The sequence below is a fragment of the Ranitomeya variabilis genome, chromosome 2, assembly GCF_051348905.1.
Source record: "Ranitomeya variabilis isolate aRanVar5 chromosome 2, aRanVar5.hap1, whole genome shotgun sequence".
Taxonomy (NCBI): Eukaryota; Metazoa; Chordata; class Amphibia; order Anura; family Dendrobatidae; genus Ranitomeya; species Ranitomeya variabilis.
The window spans coordinates 214,760,863-214,784,775 of NC_135233.1; the positions used below are offsets into that span (position 1 = coordinate 214,760,863).

The following is a 23,913-nucleotide window of genomic DNA, read 5'->3' on the forward strand; positions in this document are numbered from 1 at the left end:
CAATAAAAAGGAATAGCAATGTCAAAACAAAAAAATAAGAATAATTTGATGGTAATATACATAGTACATCAGTATATTACTATACTTATTACCGTAAGGTGTTATAAATCTGAAATAATTATGTTAAATTAATATATACCGTATATATTGTTAATAATACCGACATATAGAGGTAATAGATAAACCCATTTTATATAGTACTACGTTGTTATTGTGCTTGGTTTTATTTAGGTTTTTTTTTTCTTATATATTTCAATATAGTAAAAAGTAAATTTAAAAGTTATTAAATATTTGCATCATTTGGACAAATGCAGATAGTGAAGAAATGTAGGCTGATTTTATAATGAGGATACATTTTGGCGATCTAGATAATGTTGGGGTAATTTTGTAGAATTTTTAATAGTTTAATTATGAATTATGGAGATATTGATGGTGATTTTTGTAGGGCGACATGTGACAAAGAGTCATTTATGTGAGGCTGCTTGACTATAGGAACAAGTTCACAAACTAAAAGCCTGAGCAGCAAATCTACCACAATGGCACATGAACAGACGGATCCGGATCCGAAAAAGGTCAGCACAGGTATATCACACAGGCACAGACATAACACTAAAAGAGCTAATTCTCTAAGAAATGTTAATTGTGTGCATGTAAATTCCTCCATGCATAAACAGTAATGGCAAATAATTACTTTTTTAAAAAAATTTTCCTCTAACTTCTTTCAATTAAATTTATTTTTTTTTCTTTTATTTAACTCTGTAGTGATTTTACATTAATAGTTATTATTAAAATGGTTAACTTTTGTCAAACTATTGATTTAATTTTTGCAAAAAAAAAAAAGACATATTTTTGACTGTAAACTACTGGACATTGTAAAGAATAGGAAACCTGTTACTAGACATAGATAGGTTATCTTTAATACAATTTATCACATTTTTTATGCTTTATTTTGTATAAGTGTAATATAATTCATATATTATATTACAATTATGCCAAAAACTAAGCTTTATTGTAACTTGATTTAGATTTTGCAGTTATAAAATTGTGTGGAAGGAAATATTTATATATTTTTTAAGAAAAATTACATTTATATTTATTCAGATTCTTTTAACAAGCCTTGCCACACGACTTACGATAAGTTCAAGTCCTCTTCCTCTCTAAAGAGGCAATATGTATATTTAATTTAGTAGGGGAGTATTGCATGGCCTATAAGTCTCCTTACACTGGCATGTCACTCTACACAAGGAGAACTGTTACCCCTTATTTATATTTAAAGGAATTATCCTCTTTGGACAATTTGCTTTTAAAGGATTCTATGATGAAAAACTGATTACATTGGGTCTTACTATTTGGATTCATAACTATCATGTGAAATTTGTAACGAAACCTGCTAGCAAGTGTTTAGTTTTCCTGCAGTGCCTCCGCAGGTGAAATAAAGTATTGCACACTTCACATTGAAATTGATGGACGGTCCATGATATACATGGACACGCAGTACTAGTGTGGACACAACATATTTTTTTGTCATGGCTTATTGTTTCATCTCTGCTCCGGTTGATTTAGAATAGATAATAACTTCTTCCACAAACTTAAAATCCTAGAAATATCAGACACTGGACATTTTGCCCAATCAAGTCCGCAAAGTACTCCCTATGTCTTAAAGATTTAAAGGGGAATTCTAAAGTTTGGAAGTAAGCTTCTATCCACGGGATAGGGAATCACTTTTTAAATCGCTGGCGGTCCAACCTCCGATCCTGAAAACCGGGGCTGTGTGAATGGAGCGGTGGTTGATTTTGCACACTGCCGCTCCATTCTTTCTTATGGGAGTGCTGAAGACCAGCCAAGCGCTTTTCTATCTCAGGAGGTCCAATTAAGAATGAATGGGGCAGAAGTGCACATTATTGACTACTGCTCCATTCACACTGGGGATCTCAGTTCTCGGAATTGGTGGTTAACCCAGCGGTCGGAACCTCAGCAATCAGGGAAATTGTAACTTGAGAATACCCCTTTAAAAGAGAATGTGGTAAATTAGTGAAACTACAACTTTTGTAATTTTAAGGAAATTGTCACTGCATGGCCTGATAGGGTTGGAGAGAGGATTCAGAAAGACTGGTCTGTACAGGATTGCCCTTTCCACAGCAACATAAAGTAGGTGATACCATGGGCATGGTAAGAAAAACACAAGGCTCTTCAGTCCTGGATCTTTAAAATCTCACATCATCATTGGGAGAATTTTTACAATGAGACTGTAGGTTACTTGAGAGCTCACAGAACGCTGTTATAATAGCCAAACATATATGTATATGTAGGAGAGAGGGCATAAAAATGGCGTCCATACTGTCAGCCTGCAATATATTATGTACGTTATCAAAGCTTATACATAATTAAGTTCCCTAGTGGAAGGAACTAAACAAAAGTAAGAAAGCATTCAAACGGCCTTTTAAAATAATTAGAAAAAATAAAAATGTAAATGCCGTATGATGTACTTAAAAATGGTAATGATTAAAGCATCAACTAATCATGGGGGGGGGGAAATAAGCACAGAAATGTATAAATAAAAGTTATGGGTCTCAGAATACGACAATACAAAATAAATTTAGATTAATAGGAGCTTGTTACCTGGTTTTCCCAATATAAACTAAAGCCACCACCTTTAATGCCTATTTTACTGCAGTCTGGCAACCTGTATATAAGCCTCCAACTGCATCTGTGCATTCAAAAAAATACTAATTATAATCCCCCCATACTGCGTGGTCCGGTCTGATGGGCGTCGTTGGTCTTGTTCACCTCCTCTGTCACCGCAATTGCTTTCTTCCTGCTTTGCTTGATGTAGATGAAGCTTCAATGTCAACCACAGTGATGCAAATTATGCCCCAGTGCAGACGTGCTTCCTACTGCCTTGCTTGAGTGCACAGCAAAGTCTTGTGATGGACATGGACAAAGAGAGCCGATGACCCTGGAAGTAAAGTCGGCGCATGCGCATTACTGTACTTTGCTCTCACACATGGCTCCCCACTACTTCCGCACGCCCGCCCTCCTCAACATTCTCCTTCAGTAACAAATTTTTGTACATAATTATAGTTAAGTAAATACACTGGTTCAACACGCTTCCATACGGGGAGGTGGAAGGTGTGTCAAGTCTACATATTTGTTGGGGTATGTGCGTGATTGGCAGGTATTGTGCACCTGTAGTTGACATCTGCCGGTGGCACAAGTATCTGCAAGGATCACTATCACCGCTCACCTCCCGATATCCCCCACTGGCAGCATCCCTAGAAGTGCAAAGTGCTCAGAAGCTGTGTGATTTTCATTCACAGCACCTGTTGTATGTTTTTTATAGTCTACACCTGCAGGAAGATGCCAGAACCAAAGACAAGTCCAATCTCGGCAGAATAACCCCAGTGATGCCACAGTCAACTGTGACAGCTGAAGAACTATTCAGGAGGTATCTTCCAACCACTTGCTTCAGTTGTTTTCTGTTTTCTACAATTCTTTGCATAAAATATGGTCTGCGACCATTTCTCAGAAGTAAATGTGTCTCTCAACGTAAGAAAGGCTGGAGACCACTGCTGTACATCTATGCAACCCATAGTAATAATTAAGTGAATCCAATAAGTGAGAAATAAAAGTTTGTTATCCAAGAGACTAATCACAGCATCATACTATTATACAGAGAGTCACAGAAATGTGTCTATCAGAGATGAGCGAACTCGTTCTCAGGACCCTGGTCCAGAGGCCATGCCAGTATTACATGGCTGCCGGAGGAGAGCCTTGCGAACCACTTCCGACCTGACATCTTGTCTTTTGATTAACCAGTCTCATCGTTGAGGAGAAACACACGTTATATCGCACCAGGCGGCTAATCAACTGAGGTTCTAGAGATGCCACCAGGTTTGAGGTATTTCGCAGGGCACTCGTCCAGCGGCCACAGAATACTAACCTGGCTGCTGAATAAGGCTACTTTCACACTAGTCCGTCGGTACGGGCCGTCACAAACCGTCGGCCCGACATACCAACGGACAGTATGTTAATTAATAACAACGTGGGCAGCGGATGCAGTCTAAGGCTAGGTTCACATTGCGTTAATGGGTTAACGCTAACGGACTGCGTTGCATGGCGAAAATGTCGCAATTAACGCCGTGCAACGGGTCCGTTAGCGCACCCATTGACAGCAATGTAAATTTCGCCTGTAGCACATCGCTAGCGCGTGCCAGTTTCAGCACACGCTAGCGATGTGCCGTTCTTTTGTGACGCGCCTCGGACGCTGCTTGCAGCATCCGCAGCGCGCCCGAGGTCCGTTCCCCGCTGTGGCAGATCGGGGATCTGCACTAGCGGGGACGTTAACGCGACCCCTAAACGCGGCCCCGAAAAAGACATTGCGTTAGCGCAATCCGCTAGCGCTAAACGGATTGCCCTAACGCAATGTGAACCTAGCCTTACGACGCATCCGCTGCACAGTGTGATGAGCGGGGAGGAGGAGGGGGAGTTCCGGCCTGCGCTGTCGGTAAAAGCGGAACCGACGGACCAAAAAACGTTACATGTAACTTTTTTTGTGCCGACGGTCCGCCAAAACATGACGCATCCATCGCACAACGGATGCGATGTGTGGAACTCCGTCGCAATGCGTCGCTATTTATAAGTCTATGGAGAAAAAACGCATAATGCGGGCAACTTTACATGATACATTTTTTCTACATAACGACGCATTGCGATGTGCGTCGAACAACGCTAGTGTGAAAGTAGCCTTAGGATCCTGCAAATGTATTCGCTGTTTGCTCATTTTTAATCTCCATCTATAGTAGTAGTAGAACTAAGAAATATATAATTCACCAAGGGTTGTACACAGAGTAAACGCGATTTTCTGTTGTGCCTCCATACAGTGGAGAAAATAAGTATTTGACACTCTGCCGATTTTGCAAGCTTTCCCACCTACAAATAATGTAGAGGTCTGCAATTTTTATCATAGGTAGACTTCTACTGTGAGAGACAGAATCTTAAAAAAAACCCATAAAATCCCATTGTATGATTTTTACATAATAAATTTGCATTTTATTATATGAAATAAGTATTTGATACAATAGAAAAACAGAACTTAATATTTGGTACAGAAACCTATGCTTGCAATTACAGAGGTCAGACGTCTCCTGTAGTTCTTGACCAGGTTTACACACACAGCAGCAGGGATTTTGGCCCACTCCTCCATACAGACCTTCTCTAGATCTTTCAAGTTTCGGAGCTGTCACTGGGCAACATTGAGTTTCAGCTCCCTCCAAAGATTTTCTATTGGGTTCAGTTCTTAAAACTGGCTAGGCCACTCCAGGACCTTGAAATGTTTCGGGTCATTGTCATGCTGGAAGTCCCAGCCACGATCCATCTTCAATGCTCTTACTGAGGGAAGGATATTGTTGGCAAAATCTCACGATACATAACCTCATCCATCCTCCCTTCAATATGGTGAAGTTGTCCCTTTTGCAGAAAAGTACTCCAACAGTATGATGTTTCACTGTTGGCATGGTGTTCTTGGGGTTGTACTCATCTTTCTTCTTCCTCCAAACACGGTGAGTGGAGTTGATAACAAAAACTTCTATTTTGGTCTCATTTGACCACATGACCTTCTTCCATGTCTCCTCTGGATCATCCAGATGGTCATTGGTGAACTTCAAACGGGCCTGGACATGTACTGACTTGACCAGGGGGACATTGTATGCTCTGCATGATTTTAATCCACGATGGCATAGTGTGTTACTAACAGTAATGTTTGAGACTGTGTCCCCAGCTCTCTTCAGGTCATTGATCAGGGCCTCCCATGTAGCTCTGGGCTGATTTCTAACCTATCTCAGAATCATCCTTACCCCACGAGGTGAGCCCTTGCATGGAGCCCCAGACCAAGGAAGATTGACAGTCATCTTATGTTTCTTCCATTTTCTAATAACTGCACCAACAGTTGCTGCCTTCTCACCAAGCTGCTTGCCTATTGTCCTGCAGCCCATCCCAGCCTTGTGCAGGTCTGCAATTTTGTCCCTGGTGTCCTTACACAGCTCTTAGATCTTGGCCATGGTGGAGAGGTTGGAGTGTGATTGAGTGTGTAGATAGGTGTCTTTAAAACAGGTAACAAGGTCAAACAGGTGCAATTAATACAGGTAATAAGCGCAGAGTAGGAGGCCTCTTAAAGATAAACTAACAGGTCTAACAGTCTGGTTGGTAGGTGATCAAATACTTATTTCATGCAATAAAATGTAATTTAATTATTTAAAAATCATGCAATGTTATTTTCTGTTTTTATTTTTTTTTAGTTTTAGATTCTGTCTCTCACAGTTGAGGTGTACCTACAATAAAAATTACAGACCTCTCCATTCTTTGTAGGTGGGAAAACTTGCAAAATATGCAGTGTGTCAAATACTTATTTCCCCACTGTATGTCTCCCACAACGGGGTCCTCATCATGTACGCAGAGGAGTAGACTGAGACGCCATTTGCTTGGGCAGGGCAACTGTTACACGTCCCTAATATGCAAACTGTTCTCCCAAAGTTCCTTCCACCAGAATTGAACCCCTTATCTCCAAAAGCACATGTGTATTTTGCAGAAAATACTGATGTAATTATAGTTTGATCTCTTTCCTATTTTTTTCTGCTTTTTATAATTTTGGTCACCGCAAATGAGCAATTCTCCTTTCTATTGTGCTCAGCACAAGCAGTTCCAGGTAGACACTCACTGCGGGCTTGGAAGCACCCATCACTCCACTGTGCAGGCATCGAGGGGAACGGTGTGGTGGGGGTTTTCACCTTCACAGACAGACAGGAGTCTATAGCCTTAAGCCTTAGGGAGAAGAGGTAGTTAGAATAGGCAACAAAATAGAGCTTACAATTTATAGATGATAAAAAACACATTTATTATGAAAAAAATAACGTAATTTGCAGCAAATCTTTCATTTCTACCATGCGAATCCATATTTATTAAATGTCACACTTTAATGATAATTTTGGCACAAATTACACTAGTGCAGCTTTCCATGCATGTTAGCATGCTTCCCAATGTTACACAAGAGAGGGAAATGGATGTGTCAAAAAACTTTTTATGCATGTTAAAAATGGTTATAGTGCCTCAGACCTGCTGGTTAACTAATTAACTGCTGTAAGCATTACAAACTACTATCTAGAAATTGTTCATTTTACACTTCAGTTGTATATTCATCAAAGTCCTGCAGTTTCTGCAACTATTGCAGCCTCTTGTCTAATCCATCGTCTGTTGTATTCAATACGAACTGCTATGTAGAGACTGTTCATATTATGCTGCAATCATTTCTTTAAATTCCTGTGGATCTGCAATCTGCATATCTTGTTAGCTCTTGCAAAACCCATCATCTGCTGTATGCATTACAAACTGCTATCTACAGACTGCTTACAATATGCTGCAATTATCTCTGCAAAACTTCTATAGTTTCTACAACTTTTATCTACATGCTGGTTCACACCTACTGTTTAACCATTCCCTTTCTTTCTATTGTTTCTCAACATTCCTAGCTCTGTGATTTCTGGTGCGTCCTTCACTGCTTGTTTGCTTACTGCTTACTGTCCAAGTCTATGATGTTGTGCCATAGCCCTCTGAACGTGTCACCTGCTCCTTTGAGAATCCATCAAGTGATGCCTAACAGTCTGAAGTTAGGTCACCGCTAGTTGATTTAGCTGCTCATAACCTCTCAAACTTTCAGAGAGAGGAAGGTGAAAGTATCTGGGACATCAGAGTTTCTATATGGGGCTAATCCATGATTGAGACAGAAGTTATCCAAGATCAGTGGTGTAAAAAGAAAAAAAAAAGGCGGGTTAGGTGATATTAAAAAGAACTTCAATCTATAAAAAATGTTTTCTAATTTTATTATTTACTGCTTGTAAGTCTGTAATCTAGTAGAGGTGACCGAACAGGCACAGTGCTTACAAGCTGTTTTCAATAGTGCTTGTAAGTGCTGCGTTGAAGATGACCTGATCCCTGGAGAGCACTGTTAGCTTCCAATTCGGGCAGCTTCAGCACCAGGGTATTACTCTAATGCTGAGGAGGCAAAGTTGCATAATATAGCAGCATCACAAAACACACAATTTGGGCCAGCAGTGCACACTGTCAATCAAGAGGAGCGCACCACTTCCTGACAAACAGGAAGCTGGGAGGCTGGAGAGCTGTGTGCTCCTGCAGAAAGAGTCGAGAACAACCTTTCAACCTTTTAAATGCATTTATTACTATATTCTTCTTGCATGTTCATATTTTTTTTTTGTACCTCAATCACATTGATACTCTTTTCAGGCGGATGCTTACAATCGCCCTGCAACTAAATATCTACTAGATTCCTGCTTATATTTTAGCAGTGCTCCACTGTTCATGTAGTTTCCTGTCTGCACAGAAACATCTCAGAATACTATAGCACAGTATAGTTGCTACATAGGACATTTATATACAATCAAAAGAAATACAAAAAAATGTTTAATTAAATTATAAAAAAAATTAAAGGATAATGAGAAAATACAAGTGAGCCCCAGTGCGGCCTGCAGGGGGCAGTCATGGTGCACAAAGAAGCACCAACTCCACTTTGTCTATTTACAGAACAATGGCACATTAGCGTCTGCTGCCCCTAAGCAAGAAAAATTCTTTCATGATCGTTCCGATAAAATAGCATGTGCCCTTGTGAGAGCCTTCGGACTTCAGTGATGTCCTTTGAAAAATGCCAAATTGGAAGGGTTAGTATCTTGCTGTTAACTGTGCATATAATAAGGTCAAGCGCTCCTCGGAATTGTGTAAGTCATTGGGAGACCCTTCATTCATCCAAGGTGTCTGATTTACAACATATAATCTGCTGTGTATCTAGTGCTGCCTCTGTTCTCCTATATATATATATATATATATATATATATATATATATATATATATATATATATATATATATATATATATATATATATATATATATATATTTCTGATTGACATAAAACTTCTGTTATATATTGGTGCAATTATATTATGGTTGGATCCTATAATTGGAGGTAATCAAATGAAATTTATAAGAATAAAAAAGAGAGAAAGAGAGAGAAATATAAATAGACGGATTGATAAATGCAGCAAAAGATAGAAAGATACATAATACACAGTAAATAATAGTCGATCAATAGATAATTGATATATATAGATAATAGATAGATAGATAGATAATAGGTAGATAGATAATAGATAGATAAAAGATAGATGATAGATAAATAGCTAGCTAATAGAGAAATGATAGATGATAAATAGATAGATAATATATAGATGATAGATAATAGATAGATGATAGATAAATAAATAAATAGATAATAGACAGATGATAGATAATAGATAGATAATAGACAGATAGATAATAGATGATAAATAGATAGATAGATAATCGATAGAGTTCTTGCAAATTGACACATCCACATCCCTCTAATACAGCACTAAATATAAAAAGACTGAATTGACAACAACTTTTAAAATGGGGAAAACACCTTAAATGTGATATTTTCAATTTAAAATTAAAAGTTAGCGTGTGCTACATCTGAGTATAGGAATTAGATACATATAAAGACAGATATCCAGTTCATGAGAGCCCATCAGCCATGTCAAGGTATAACTTCCGTTGATGAGACCCTAAACCTAATATTTATCACACATGCTTCTCACTGGTTAAAAGCTTAAAAATGTAAAGGGTATTTAGGATCCAGCATTTACTAAAAACAGTTTTAGGGTAAGGGGAGGAGGAGTGCTCAGCCAAATATAGAGGCAGTCACCACCTTCAACAGTATACTACGAAGAAAAAAATAATCTGTATAAAGAGCATCCAAAAAAATCATACATTGATCTAATGCCTCTAGGCAAAGATATTCATTACTGGATATGAGAATCTTAGTTTAACATTCTGATCAGACTGTATGAAGCCCACTGCCACGTCACGGCGAACCTCTCAGTGGGTCCTAACATTTGTTGCCTTAAAGGAGCGGCGGCGTGCCCGAACAACCATCGCAGTGACAATGCACCGGCAGGGCGGACGGCCTGGGGCCTAACAGCACCCATGCTGCAAGACTGAGCCCCCGTGACTCAAGACCGCACTGCCCCACACAATCACAGCAACAATGGCCCCCACGCAGCACCAACACCAAAGGACAGGAGCCATGTAACTCACCTTCCTCATGCTCTCAAATGACAGCAAAAACAGGCTGGACCACCTAGGCAGTCTCCTGCTAATTAAAATCACCTATGCCAAATGGGAGGAGTGCTTGTCCAAGAAAGAGGACAGAGCATGCAATAATCTGAAAAAAGGGCACAGACTGCACCTCCAAAAAATCATACATTGATCTAAATAATATAAAAATATACAGCGGGTGCGGAAAGTATTCAGACCTTAAAATTTTTTCTTTGTTTCATTGCAGCCATTTGGTAAATTCAAAAAAGTTCATTTTTTTCTCATTAATGTACACTCTGTACCCCATCTTGACTGAAAAAAAACAGAAATGTAGCAATTTTTGCAAATGTAATAAAAAAGAAAAACTGAAATATCACATGGTCATACGTATTCAGACCCTTTGCTCAGACACTCATATGTAAGTCACATGCTGTCCATTTATTTCCTTGTGATCCTCCTTGAGATGGTCCTGCTCCTTCATTGGAGTCCAGCTGTGTTTAATTAAACTGATAGGACTTGATTTGGACAGGCGCACACCTGTCTATATAAGACCTCACAGCTCACAGTGCATGTCAGACCAAATGAGAATCATGAGGTCAAAGGAACTGGCCAAGGAGTTCAGAGACAGAATTGTGGCAAGGCACAGATCTGGCCAAGGTTACAACAAAATTTCTGCAGTACTCAAGGTTCCTAAGAGGACAGTGGCCTCCATAATCCTTAAATGGAAGAAGTTTGGGACCACAAGACGTCTTCCTAGACCTGGTCGTTCAGCTAAACTGAGCAATTGTGGGAGAAGAGCCTTGGTGAGAGAGGTAAAGAAGCATTTAGTCAGCCACCAATTGTGCAAGTTCTCCCACTTAAAAAGATGAGAGAGGCCTGTAATTGACAACATAAGTAGACCACAGCTATGAGAGTCAAAATGAGAAAACAAATCCAGAAAATAACCTCGTCTGATTTGGCAAGATTTATTTTGCAAATTATGGTGGAAAATAAGTATTTGGTCATTAAAAAAAGTTAATCTCAATATTTTGTCATATATCCTTTCTTGGCAATGACAGAGGTCAAACGTTTTCTGTAAGTCTTCACAAGGTTGGCACACACTGTTGGTGTTATGTTGTCCCATTCCTCCATGGAGATCTCTAGAGCAGTGATGTTTTGGGTCTGTCGCTGGGCAACACGGACTTTCAACTCCCTCCAAAGGTTTTCTATGGGGTTAAGATCTGGAGACTGGCTAGGCACTCCAGGACCTTCATATGCTTCTTACGAAGCCACTCCTTCGTTGCCCTGAGGGTGTGCTTGGGATCATTGTCATGCTGAAAGACCCATCCACGTTTCATCTCCAATGCCCTTGCTGATGGAAGGAGGCTTGCACTCAAAATCTCACGATACATGGCCCCATTCATTCTTTCACGTACATGGATCAGTCATCCTGGTACCTTTGCAGAGAAACAGCCCCAAAGCATGATGTTGCCACCCCTATGCTTCACAGTAGGTATGGTGTTCTTTTGATGCAACTCAGCATTCTGTCTCCTCCAAACATGACGAGTTTTGTTTCTACCAAACAGTTCTACTTTGGTTTCATCAGAAAATGTGACATTCTCCCAATACTCTTCTGGATAATCCAAATACTCTATAGCAAACTTCAGACGGCCCGGACATGTACTGGCTTAAGCAGGGGGACACGTCTGGCACTGCAGGATCTGAGTCCCTGGCGGCATAGTGTGTTACTTATGGTAGCCTTTGTTATGGTGGTGCCACCTCTATCCAAGTCATTCACTAGGTTCCCCCATGTGGCTCTAGGATTTTTGCTCACCGTTCTTGTGAGATCTTGCGTGGAGCCCCAGATCGAGGGAGATTATCAGTTGTCTTGTATGTCTTCCATTTTCTTATTATTGCCCCCACAGTTGATTTCATCACACCAAGCTGCTTGCCTATTGCAGATTCAGTCTTCCCAGTGTGGTGCAGGGCTACAATTTTGTTTCTGGTGTCCTTCGACGGCTCTTTGGTCTTGACCATAGTGGAGTTTGGAGTGTGACTGTTTGAGGTTGTGAACAGGTGTCTTTTGTACTGATAAGAAGTTCAAACAGGTGCCATTACTACAGGTAATGAGTGGAGGATAGAGGAGCCTCTTAAAGAAAAAGTGACAGGTCTGTGAGAGCCAGAAATCTTGCATGTCTTTAGGTGACCAAATACTTATTTTCCCACCATAATTTGCGACATAAATCTTGCCACATCAGACAAGGTGATTTTCTGGATTTGTTTTCCCATTGTGACTCTCATAGTTGTGGTCTACCTATGATGTAAATTACAGGCCTCTCTCATCTTTTTAAGTGGGAGAACTTGCACAATTGGTGGCTGACTATATACTATTTTTTCCCCACTGTAAATGAGATAAATACATAGATAGACGTGATGGATAGATATGAGATAACTATAAGATACATGGATAAATAGAAGTAGAATATATTTAGAATATCTTTGTGTGAAGTATATATACATACAGGGTACATATGATTATAATATTATTTTTTCAGTCCAGCTATAACTCGTACATAACCAGCCATGCTCCATGTCTAAAATTTATTTAAGGCGCTGTGTGTTTAGCGTGAGTGACACTGCACGACGATCCGGGATTTACATACATGTGAAGCGCGCCTCCCGAGCTCCAGACTAAAGCAATGACAGAGACAATTGTGTAGAGCCAGATAAATCAAATTAATTCTGCCGTGCGGTGCTATGGAACACATCAATGTCTCATAAATATATGATAAAAAATAATAAACTCCGGGAGAACTACAAGCATTTAATGCAACGCTGAGCCTTCGGGTGATAGATTTTGGGGTGAAACATCTGTCATTTCACAAAGGATTGATTCAGCGTTGTCACACGGCTATATGACCTTCCTATTGTCGAGAAAGAACTACAGGAGTGTGCGATACTTCTCGGTGAAGGACGCATATAGACATGACATTACGAGATGCATTAAACCCTCTGCCACACAGTATATCAAAGCCCTTCGCTAAACATATTGCTCCGGCTCCCTCTTGCCCTGAGAAATAGAATGCAATGTTGTGACATTTGTATCATATCACCGGTAAAGACAGAAGGAATACACCCAGATGGATAGCACAGGTTTATCAATTTAGCAGTAGGCAGGTGTTTCATTCTGCAGGGTAATATATTTGAATCACTGCGTGAAAATATAAATGATTATTATGCCGTACTAGAAACCTGCACGGTATTTAAAAAATGGATATTGTAACATTTATTACTAGGAAAAAAAGGCAATAAAATACATCTTCGGTGCCACAGTTGGTTCGTAACATTCGTCTTGTTTGCTTTTTCAGGCGCCGCTGCTTGCTCACAAAGGCTTACAATCTAAAGACAAAGGGTAAGGGCTCAGCATTTATAATGTCACCAGCGGAGAACGAGGGGCTTCCTATCTATTTATAGGTCATTTTGATATTACAAATCCTCCGTTATCTCCCCTCTTCCGATCCCCGCACCCACCCACTCGTCTTATTCTGCTGAGAGAGTGAAAAGTTCATTTGATGTTCAGCGATGTGCCTGGTTGGCGCTTAGGATTACAAGAGTAATATTAATAAAATATAAAGCCTTGGATATTATACAAAGTTCAGCATAGAGAACACACACACTGGGAGTTATGCAAAGCGCCAGGCTTTTACTGCGTGCGCCCTTTTAAGCGTTTTTTTTTTGTTTCAAGGAGATAATTTGCTCCCTTCTTCTCTTTTGCTAAGAAAGTCACCTCATTATAACTTGAAAAATATCAGGATTAATTAGGCAGAATGGGAGTGCTAATGAGATCGTCAACAAGTCACCTCGGAGAAATGTGGATAAGTCCGTACCATGGAGACAGTTTAGTGTAAAGTCAGCTTAGTCTGACGAGACAGTTCCCCCAAACTCCCCGGCGTGGTGTGGGAAAGAAGGCAAAGTGCTTATACAAAAATAGAAGATTTTCTAAGAGTTTATTCTGTGATAAATTTGGGGGGAGGCTCAGATGTAAAAAAAATATATAAATAAAATTTAAAAAGCGATATTAATAGATAATTGAGCCAGTAAGACAATCTGGGACAAGGTCATTTTATTTTGGTAATAAAGTGGAGGGTAACGTCTAAGGCCTCTTTCACACTTCAGTCTTTTGGCGTCAGTCTGAAACCGCCATTTTCCTCAAATAGCGGATACGCCATTTTTTTGGGGGCGGATCCGCTATTTTCCCATTGACATGCATTAGCGACGGATTGTGGCGGATGGTCGTCCGTTCCATCCGCCATGCGATGGATCCGTCGAAATTTGGTGGACGTTGTCTAGACATTGACGGACATTATAACGTTTTTTGTCTGTGCCGAAATGGCGGTTCACGACAGATCCATCGCGTCCACCATTCCATAGAGTGGCCGCCTATGGGCGACGGATCCGTCGCGACCGTCATTTCGGCGGATCCGTCGCCCCAATCCGCTTTTTCAATTGCGCATGCTCCAAAAAGTAGATACTTTTCCCAGACAACCACCAAGTAACTGATCCGTCAAAAAAACGTATCCGTTAGAACCGTTTTCTCAACAATTGTGACGGATCCGTCGATCCGTCACTATGTCGGAGCTGACTGACGCCAAACAACTGAAGTGTGAAAGAAGCCTAAGCGCTGGGGGATTCAACGACTTATGTGTCGTTACTTACAAAATGATATTTGTCCACTAAACGTTTTACTGTTTCATTTCCATCAACGTCTTTGTTCCAAACATTGCAAACCAGGTATGGGTAACAATGATAGGGCTAAACTTGGAGAGTTAAAATGATTCCCTTGTAATTATTTATGAGAGATGATGATATAATCCACCAAAGATAATGCTGGATACATAGTTGACAGCACTCATACCTCGTAACACTTAAATCTCAAATTTTGGGACATCTTGAACTGCATCCCCAGTGAGAAAGCCTCAAGAAAAGTCTAGAAACGCCTCTTTATATGCCAAACTGCATCAGCGACATCTCTTGGCAATTTCACGAAAAAATGAACTGTTGGAATTCTGAATTAGATCAAATCATTCATTTTGTAAAAAGCCTCATAAAATTTTGGAATCCTTTCTATTCTTTTATTTGTCGTAGTCCTGATTCCCAAGTGTCTTTAAACTGCACATAAATATATTTAAAACAGAGCAACTGCATGATATTTCCATGCTCTTTCACACTATAGCATATTATTTGGCATTGTACGTGTCCTTAGGTGAAGAACGCCTCCTAGGTTGTCTGGAAAACTCCTTAACAAGAGAAGGACTTCTTGACCCTCCACTACTTAGACAAATTCTTCTCATACCCCTCACTTGGCACCATAAAATAATAAAGCTTATACTCACTCTCCATGCTGGTGCTGTTCCTGCGGTGTCGGCACTCCATCTACCGTGGCTCCCATGTGGTTGTTGTGACACGTGACGCACAATCAGCGCTGGCGTCACTGTCTCCGCCTCCTGTCGAATTGAGCAGGAAATCCGAGATCAACAGCAGCCCAGATACTCGGCATTGTGCTTGGTGATGTACGGCTGCATGTATCTGCCCGGTCATGAGACTCCTGGTGGGGATACAGTGTTTGTGCTGATGTTAATACTAGAGGAGGTCTGGACTCTGCAGTTATGGAGTCAGCAGAGCGTTGGTGACTTTTCTGCCCCAAAGCACTCGGTCCCCCACTCTGAAACGTTATGTGTAGAGATGGGCGAACCCAAACAGTAAAGTTCGGCGTCCGTACTAAATACCTACTGTTCGGGAATGGACACCAACTTCACCAGGAAGTTTGTGTTACTGTTCGGGTTCAGACCCCCAAACACCGGGTGTTTGTCACGCTGACAAGTGGAGAAAACAATGTTTCTGAACGGCTGTAAAATCATCATCGCCGGCCAGACTGCTGCAGTTCCCATGCTGTCAAAAGACAACGTGAGCGCGCAGCTGTGATCAGAGGTAAAAAGTTTACCTCCGGTCACTGGTGTCGGCTGATGGGACTACTGCTTCCATTGGTTGAAGCCTGCTGCCGCTAATAACAGTGAGAGTAGGAGTAGATGATGGGAGTATTCAGCTCGTGCTGCAAATAAATATTTAAAAAAAGAAAAAGACCGTGCGGGTTCCCCCATATTTTTGATAACTAGCCAGGCAAAACCCTCAGCTGTCAGTGTTAGCAAGGCTGGTTATGACCGTGCCCGCATAACTCCACGGAGTGATCTATTGCACTCCACCACCCGACGACTTACTGTGGGTAGTGATGGACGTATTAGATTCATCTCCACCTACAATCACGAATGGGAGAGTGCAGCGCCCCAGAGTCCTGGTCGTTGCAGTACTGTTGCTCCGCCGCTAAGGGGGGCTATGGTACGTCTGATGGCACTGAAGGAGTTCATCTGACCAGGTATCACAGACACCAATACATTTCACAGTCTGGCCTCCAGGGGGAGCTAAGGGTTCTATTTATTAGGCCACTCCTCACAATCTGGTAAAACTGGGGGTTAGGCAGGAAGTTAGAGAGAAAGCTGACTGGGTTGGAACCAGGCAATACCTTGTGGCAGAGGGTGTTGCAGGGGAAGATTCGGAGGGGTCCCTGTCAGGGGTGGGATCCTGACAGAGCCCTGGCAACCAGAGAGAACGTTACGGGACCGTGCCTGCACGATATAGCGGCGGTACCCCAAGAAAGGACAAGAAGCGAGGTTTATTGTGCTGAGTGAGAAACGAGATCAACGCAATAAGGAGAATACCAGTAGGAGTCGTGCTGTAAGACGAGGCAACATCCTATTGAGGCGCATAACCGGTGCCCGGAACGCCGAGGAAGTATAGAGCTCCAAGCCAAACTTCAAACCTACGGCAGGACAGTCAGTTACAGGCGGGCTGTCTCACCCAGACCCAGGAAGACTCAGGGGGGTAACAACAGGAGTGGGGCGACGCTGGAGTCCCGGAAGAGCTCCGAGCCTCCCCGTCATACGGGTGCGTCCTAACCGTAAGATCAGGGGGACGTAGAGGGAGAACATCAGAATCGAGTTGTGAGGGAACACGAGAAACAGACACAACAGTTGTGGGGACTATCCCGTAAGCACAGCAGGGGAGGACCACAACACACAAGCGCAGGAAGGTAGGCACAGATTTCCACCTGCAAAGGGAACTCTGGAGGTGCCATCGGACCGGCCGGACTTGCGCAGCCCGGTTAACCGTATTCCGGATTGAGGACTCAGAAGCCTTCAGTAAAGAGGTAAAGAGACTGCAACCTGGTGTCCTCGTTATTGACCGCGACCGGCACTACACCGCACCATAACATCAGCATCATACCATCACCTTTTATTGTGCGCCCCTCAGCAAGGTCACGGACCGGGCCTAGCCACCGTGACAACCCCAGAGCCGAGACTCAGAGGCCCAGTACCGGGTACCCCTCGGCCCTGCGGCAGTGGGGGCGCTGCAAGAGCATGCGCTTGATCCTCAAAAAACATTGGCCTGTCCTCCAAACTGAACCTTCCCTGTGTGCCGCCCTGGGTTGTTTTCCCCTCATGACCCCGAGAAGGGGCACGAATCTTAGTGACATGTTGGTTAGGAGCCACTACACTCCTGCTCCAGCCAATTTCTTTGGTACAGGTGGTCCTCGCCCAGGGTGTACTCCGTGTGGGCACTGTCTTGCCTGCGCCAATGTCCTGCGCTGCTCCGATTTTACCTCGAGTGACGGCTCTAAAGTGTTCCAAATTAGACAGCGCATAACCTGTGGCACCACCAATGTTATATGCTACGCCACCTGTCCTTGCCCTAGGATATACGTTGGTCTGACTACCCGTGAACTCAGAGTCCGTGTACGGGAGCATGTGCGGGACATTGGCGTGGCCAGGACAGTGTCCTCGGTGACGGATTTAAAAACAATCCCTCAACATTTTCAGTTACATCATAATTGCAACGAGAAGGTGCTCACAGTTAGGGGGATTGATGTACTTCATCTGGGCGTGAGAGGCGGCGATAATAAAAAACGGCTAGCACAGATTGAAACTAAATGGATTGTTCTGCTCGACACCATGACCCCTTAAGGTCTAAACGAATCTCTGAGCTTTGCTCCTTACCTCTAGTATGTTGTTTTCTTGGTCCTGTGACCTGTTCATGTTGCCTCTCATCACTCTCCCTCCGGTGGGAATTTGTCTTTTTGTTTTTATTTTGTTTTTAACTTGTATTTTTCTCTTTTTTTATTACCAGTAATATTGTCCACCAATGGGCCCTTCCCTGGTCTCCCCCCTTCCCGTCACCTGTCGCTGGAACTTACACATTACCATTTTGGCCAATTGAATATGTGGACGCTTTTTATGGACAAGAAACTGGCAATTTAGTGCCTGCCTAACATGGATGGACTTTCCTGCATAATTCCTCTGTGCATCATCCAGCGAGATTATATCTGTCTGATGTTATTGGATTTTTCTATATATTGTTCTGCAGGACTGTAATATACTATAATAATTTTTCTGTACAGTAGAGATTATGTGACAATACTATGTGTATATGGCAAGATACCATCATCTTTTGTTTGGTTGCTGCTATCTTTGCAGCATTCTTTTATGTAGCCATATGCCCCTGGATATGTGTCCTTAAATGCAGGCTATCTGCGCCAGTTTACCTGATTAAATTGCTCTGATGCAGTCTTTGTCTGTTTACTATGTTGGCACCAGACTTACGGTCTGCATTGTTCTTGCCCCGTGTTGTTTTACTTGTTGGCACGCCCGCTTGTGGCCGTGCACATCGCCCTGTGAGCGGGCGGTCCCGGCATGTGGGCGGGTGTCTGTGTGCCTTGCGCGCTGGTCCCAGGATTTTTTCCTGGGGCGGGCGCACCTGGTCTGACGCCCGGCCTTCATGCCGGACTTTCCTGCCGCAGTGCAAATGCGCCGCCAGCGCCACTACGATTGGCTGTGACCAGACATGTGATTAGGGTCGGGGGGGTATTAGAAGGTCCTGTTCGCTCTACTCCACATCCCCTTGAGGAAGCGGCGTCGGGGCTATCTCACCGGTGGGACCCCCTTCCTCTACCTCCCCCCTGCATCGGTAAGCCTATTCTTTACAGATACTGTCGCGGTACAGGATTACTCACTATTGTTAGGCTAGTATTGCGCACTTGCTGGGTACTTAGTTGGATTACCGGGCATAGTAGTGATCTTCTGGGCTCACCGTGTTATTACTATTCCGCACATGGAGTTTTTTCCTTCTCCTCTTGTGCAGTTATGTTTTAGTAGTAGGGCGGTAGAGGGGTAGTATTCCCCTTTTCTGTGACTTCTTGGAATACGTATATTTATTGTATTACTGATGTCCATTTTTAAATGTTTGTACTAATAAAGATTCTGTTTGTATACATCTTTACTACATGCTCCTTGTTCTCCTTTTTTGCATATATTGTATGGAGCGGATATAACTTGTCTGCGTATATACTATATACGGATATTTTTGCCCAGGTTTTTTGATATGACTTCGAGATTCCTGTTATTATAGCATATTATTTGGCATTGTACGTGTCCTTAGGTGAAGAACGCCTCCTAGGTTGTCTGGAAAACTCCTTAACAAGAGAAGGACTTCTTGACCCTCCACTACTTAGACAAATTCTTCTCATACCCCTCACTTGGCACCATAAAATAATAAAGCTTATACTCACTCTCCATGCTGGCGCCATTCCCGCGGTGTCGGCACTCCATCTCCTGTGGCTCCCATGTGGTTGTTGTGACACGTGACGCACAATCAGCGCTGGCGTCACTGTCTCCGCCTCCTGTCGAATTGAGCAGGAAATCCGAGATCAGCAGCAGCCCAGACACTCGGCATTGTGCTTGGCGATGTACGGCTGCATGTATCTGCCCGGTCATGAGACTCCTGGTGGGGATACAGTGTTTGTGCTGATGTTAATACTAGAGGAGGTCTGGACTCTGTAGTTATGGAGTCAGCAGAGCGTTGGTGACTTTTCTGCCCCAAAGCACTCGGTCCCCCACTCTGTAACATTATGTGTAGAGATGGGCGAACCCAAACAGTAAAGTTCGGCTTCCGTACTAAATACTTACTGTTCGGGAATGGACACCAACTTCACCAGGAAGTTTGTGTTACTGTTCGGGTTCAGACCCCCAAACACCGGGTGTTTGTCGCGCTGTCAAGTGGAGAAAACAATGTTTCTGAACGGCTGTAAAATCATCATCGCCGGCCAGACTGCTGCAGTTCCCATGCTGTCAAAAGACAGCGTGAGCGCGCAGCTGTGATCAGAGGTAAAAAGTTTACCTCCAGTCACTGGTGTCGGCTGATGGGACTACTGCTTCCATTAGTTGAAGCCTGCTGCCGCTAATAACAGTGAGAGCAGAAGTAGATGATGGGAGTATTCAGCTCGTGCTGCAAATAAATATTTAAAAAAAGAAAAAGACCGTGCGGGTTCCCCCATATTTTTGATAACTAGCCAGGCAAAACCCTCAGCTGTCAGTGTTAGCAAGGCTGGTTATCAACAATAGAGGGGTCCCGACTCTGATTTTTTAAACTATTTAAATAATTTTAAAAATGGCGTGTGGTCCCCCCCATTTCTGACAACCAGCCAAGTTAAAGCAGACAGCTGGTGGCTAGTATTCTCAGGCTAGTAAGAGGCCATGGAAATTGGCCCCCCAGCCTAAAAATAGCAGCCCACAGCCGCCCAGAAAAGGTGCATTATTATTATTATTTATTTATATAGCACCATTAATTCTATGGTGCTGTACATGAGACGGGGTTACATCAAAATACAAATATCACTTACAGTAAACAAAACTAACATTGACAGACTGATACAGAGGGAAGAGGACCCTGCCCTTGCGGGCTTACATTCTACAGGATTATGGGGAAGGACACAGTAGGTCGGGGGTTGAAGTAACTCCGATGGTGTTGAGGTGGCCGTGTGGTCATTACAGGTTTTAAGCTTCTTTGAAGAGATGGGTTTTCAGGTTCCGTTTGAAGGAACCAAATGTGGTGGATAACCAGACGTGTTGGGGCACAGAATTCCAGATGATGGGGGATATTCGGTAGAAGTCTTGGAGGCAATTAGGTGAGGAGCCAATAAGCATGGAGGAGAGAAGGAGATTATGTGAGGGAAGATATTGAGAGATTAGTTCAGAAATGTACGGAGGAGAAAGGTTATGGATGGCTTTGTAGGTCAATGTTAGTAGTTTAAACTGGATACGCTGGGAAATTGGGAGCCAGTGAAGGGATTTGCAAAGAGGGGACGCAGGAGTGTAGCGAGGAGATTAATTAGTCGGGCAGCAGAGTTAAGGACGGACTGGAGGGGTGCGAGAGTGTTAGAAGGTAGGCCACAGAGGAGGATGTTGCAATAGCCGAGGCGGGAGATGATTAGGGCATGCACAAGCATTTTGGTAGAGTGAGGGTTGAGAAAAGGACGGATTCTAGAAATATTTTTGAGCTGGAGGCACAGGAGGTGGAGAGAGCTTGGATGTGCAGTTTGAAGGACAGGGCAGAGTCAATGGTTACTCCGAAGCAGTGGATTACCGGTACAGGGGAAAGTGTAAATTCATTTATTGTGATAGATAGATCAGATAGGGAGGTAGCGAGATGGAGGAAAGATAATTAGTTCAGATTTGTCCACATTGAGTTTGAGGAAGCGAGAGGAGAAGAAGGAGGATATCGCTGACAGACACTCTGGGATTCTGGAGAGCAGAGAGGTGACATCTGGGCCAGAGAGGTAGATCCGAGTGTCATCAGCATATAGATGGTACTGGAAGCCATAGGACTTTATGAGTTGTCCCAGGCCAAGGGTATAGATTGAGAAGAGAAGGGGTCCTAGGACAGAGCCTTGAAGGACACCAACAGAGAGGGGGCGAGATGAAAAGGTAGTATGGGAGTAGGAAACGCTAAATGTGCGGTTGGTAAGGTATGAGGAAATGCAGGTTAGGACAAGGTCTTTGACACCAAAGGAAGAGAGGATCTGTAGTAGGAGGCAGTGGTCAACTGTGATGCGCCAATTCCGGTGCTTTGCCCTGCTTTTCCCACTTGTTCTGTGGCAAGTGGGGTTCATATTTGTGGGGTTCATGTCACCTTTGCATTGTCAGGTGACATCAAGCCCACGGCTTAGAAATGGAGACATTACTAATCCTATGGTTATATGGTAAATAAAGACACAGCAAGTATAAAGTCTTTTAATTGAAAAAATGACACAGACTTCTTTAATGATTCTAAATTAAACCATAATCATGTGTATTCCCATTCCACTGAAGCCCTCGTCTAATGTAATAATATAAAAATAAAAAAAACAACAATATTCTTCACATGTCCTGTCGTTCTGTCCCACGCCATAATCCATGTCTGGGGGATAAACAGTTTTCAACCTGGACGGTGCCCAGATGCGACTGTCCAGGTTGAGAACCAATGATGAATGAGTTGCTGCGAGTGCAGCATCAGTGACTAGCGATGACGTCATTGAGGTTACCTCCGTCATTGAGGCTGCATTCCCAGCTGGGCTGAAATGCAGTGACCTTGGTTAGATCACCACTCGCACAGTGAGAAAAAGTCTCATGGTGCAGAAGCGAGTTCACTGCAGTTCATTTGCCCGGCTGGGAACGCAGCTTCAGTAACTGGCGGTAACCTCAATGACGTCTCCGGTAGTCGCTAATGCGGCTCATTCATCTGCGATTTTCAGCCTGGATGGTCGCATCTTGGCACCGTCAAGGTTGAAAACTGTTTATCACCCAGACATGGATTACGGCGTGAGACAGAATGTCGGACAGGTGAGGGATATTATTGGGGGCGAGGGCCGAATAGTATACACTGTGAGGCAAGGGGATGAATCTTATATAATAGCAGGCAGGGGGTCAGATATTATACACTGAGGGCACTGATGTTATACACCGGGGGTGACGGGCCAGATGTTATACACTGGGGGGCGAGGGCCGAATGGTATGTACTGGAAGGCAAGGAGCTGGTTGTTATACCCGGGGGCGACGGACCGGATGTTATACACCGGGGGCGAGGGCCGAATATTACACATTGGGAGGCAAGGGGCTGGTTGTTATACAGTAATGGCGACAAGCCAATTGTTATACACCAGGGGTGATGGCCTGATGTTATACACTGGGGAGAGGGCCGAATGGTATACACAGGGATGCAAGGGACCGGTTGTTATACACCAAAGGCGATGGGCAGTATGTTATACACCTGGGGTGAGGGACTAAATGTTATACACTGGTAGGCCAGGGGTCGGAGCTTACAGACAAGGTGGTTAGGGGCCAGAAGTTATACTCAAGGGGGCGAGGAGCTAGGGGTTATACACCTGAGGTAATGGGACTTAATGAAAAACCTGAATTCAATCATTAACAGGTATGTCTCAGTGCAAACTCTTCAACATGGTGCACGTGCTTCTCAAATTTATCACAAAATAAAAAAAAAATTTTTTTTTTCAATTTTATGTAACCAGTTGTTCCAACTTTTTTTTTTAGCAGTAAAAGTTGCAAGTCTTTTAAAAAGTTTTAAAAATGTGCCAAATTGAAAACTCCGGTAACCTTTCTCGGGGAGAAATTAAAGGGGGTGAACTGGAGTGAAAAATGCCCCCAAAAATTGCATCATTTGGTTAAAGTTGCATTTCATGATTCTGCAGAAAAGGGAAAAGTGGAGAAACAGCAATGATACATATGATATATGTACTATTACATTGAGGATTTCTGATTTTCTACCAGTTATTTAAAATGGAAATTGTATCACTAACCCCGAATTCTCCGCAGAAA

At 42.8% G+C, this 23,913-nt stretch overlaps 2 long non-coding RNA genes across 2 annotated transcripts in view; one reads left to right on the plus strand and one right to left on the minus strand.

Annotated features, from left to right (window-relative positions):
• The first annotated feature begins 543 nt into the window (after nt 1-543).
• Nucleotides 544-18,589, plus strand: LOC143809253 (uncharacterized). The gene is made up of 3 exons (XR_013222176.1): nt 544-582; nt 13,525-13,568; nt 18,395-18,589. It is a non-coding gene; the product is annotated as an uncharacterized LOC143809253 (long non-coding RNA).
• LOC143809252 (uncharacterized) overlaps nt 2,716-23,913 on the minus strand; it is an 81,262-nt gene continuing 60,064 nt past the window's right edge. Inside the window, exons 4-5 of the long non-coding RNA XR_013222175.1 lie at nt 6,713-6,816; nt 2,716-2,956 (exon numbers count right to left, since the gene is read on the minus strand). This is a non-coding gene — a long non-coding RNA (uncharacterized LOC143809252). The remainder of the gene's footprint in view (nt 2,957-6,712; nt 6,817-23,913) is intronic.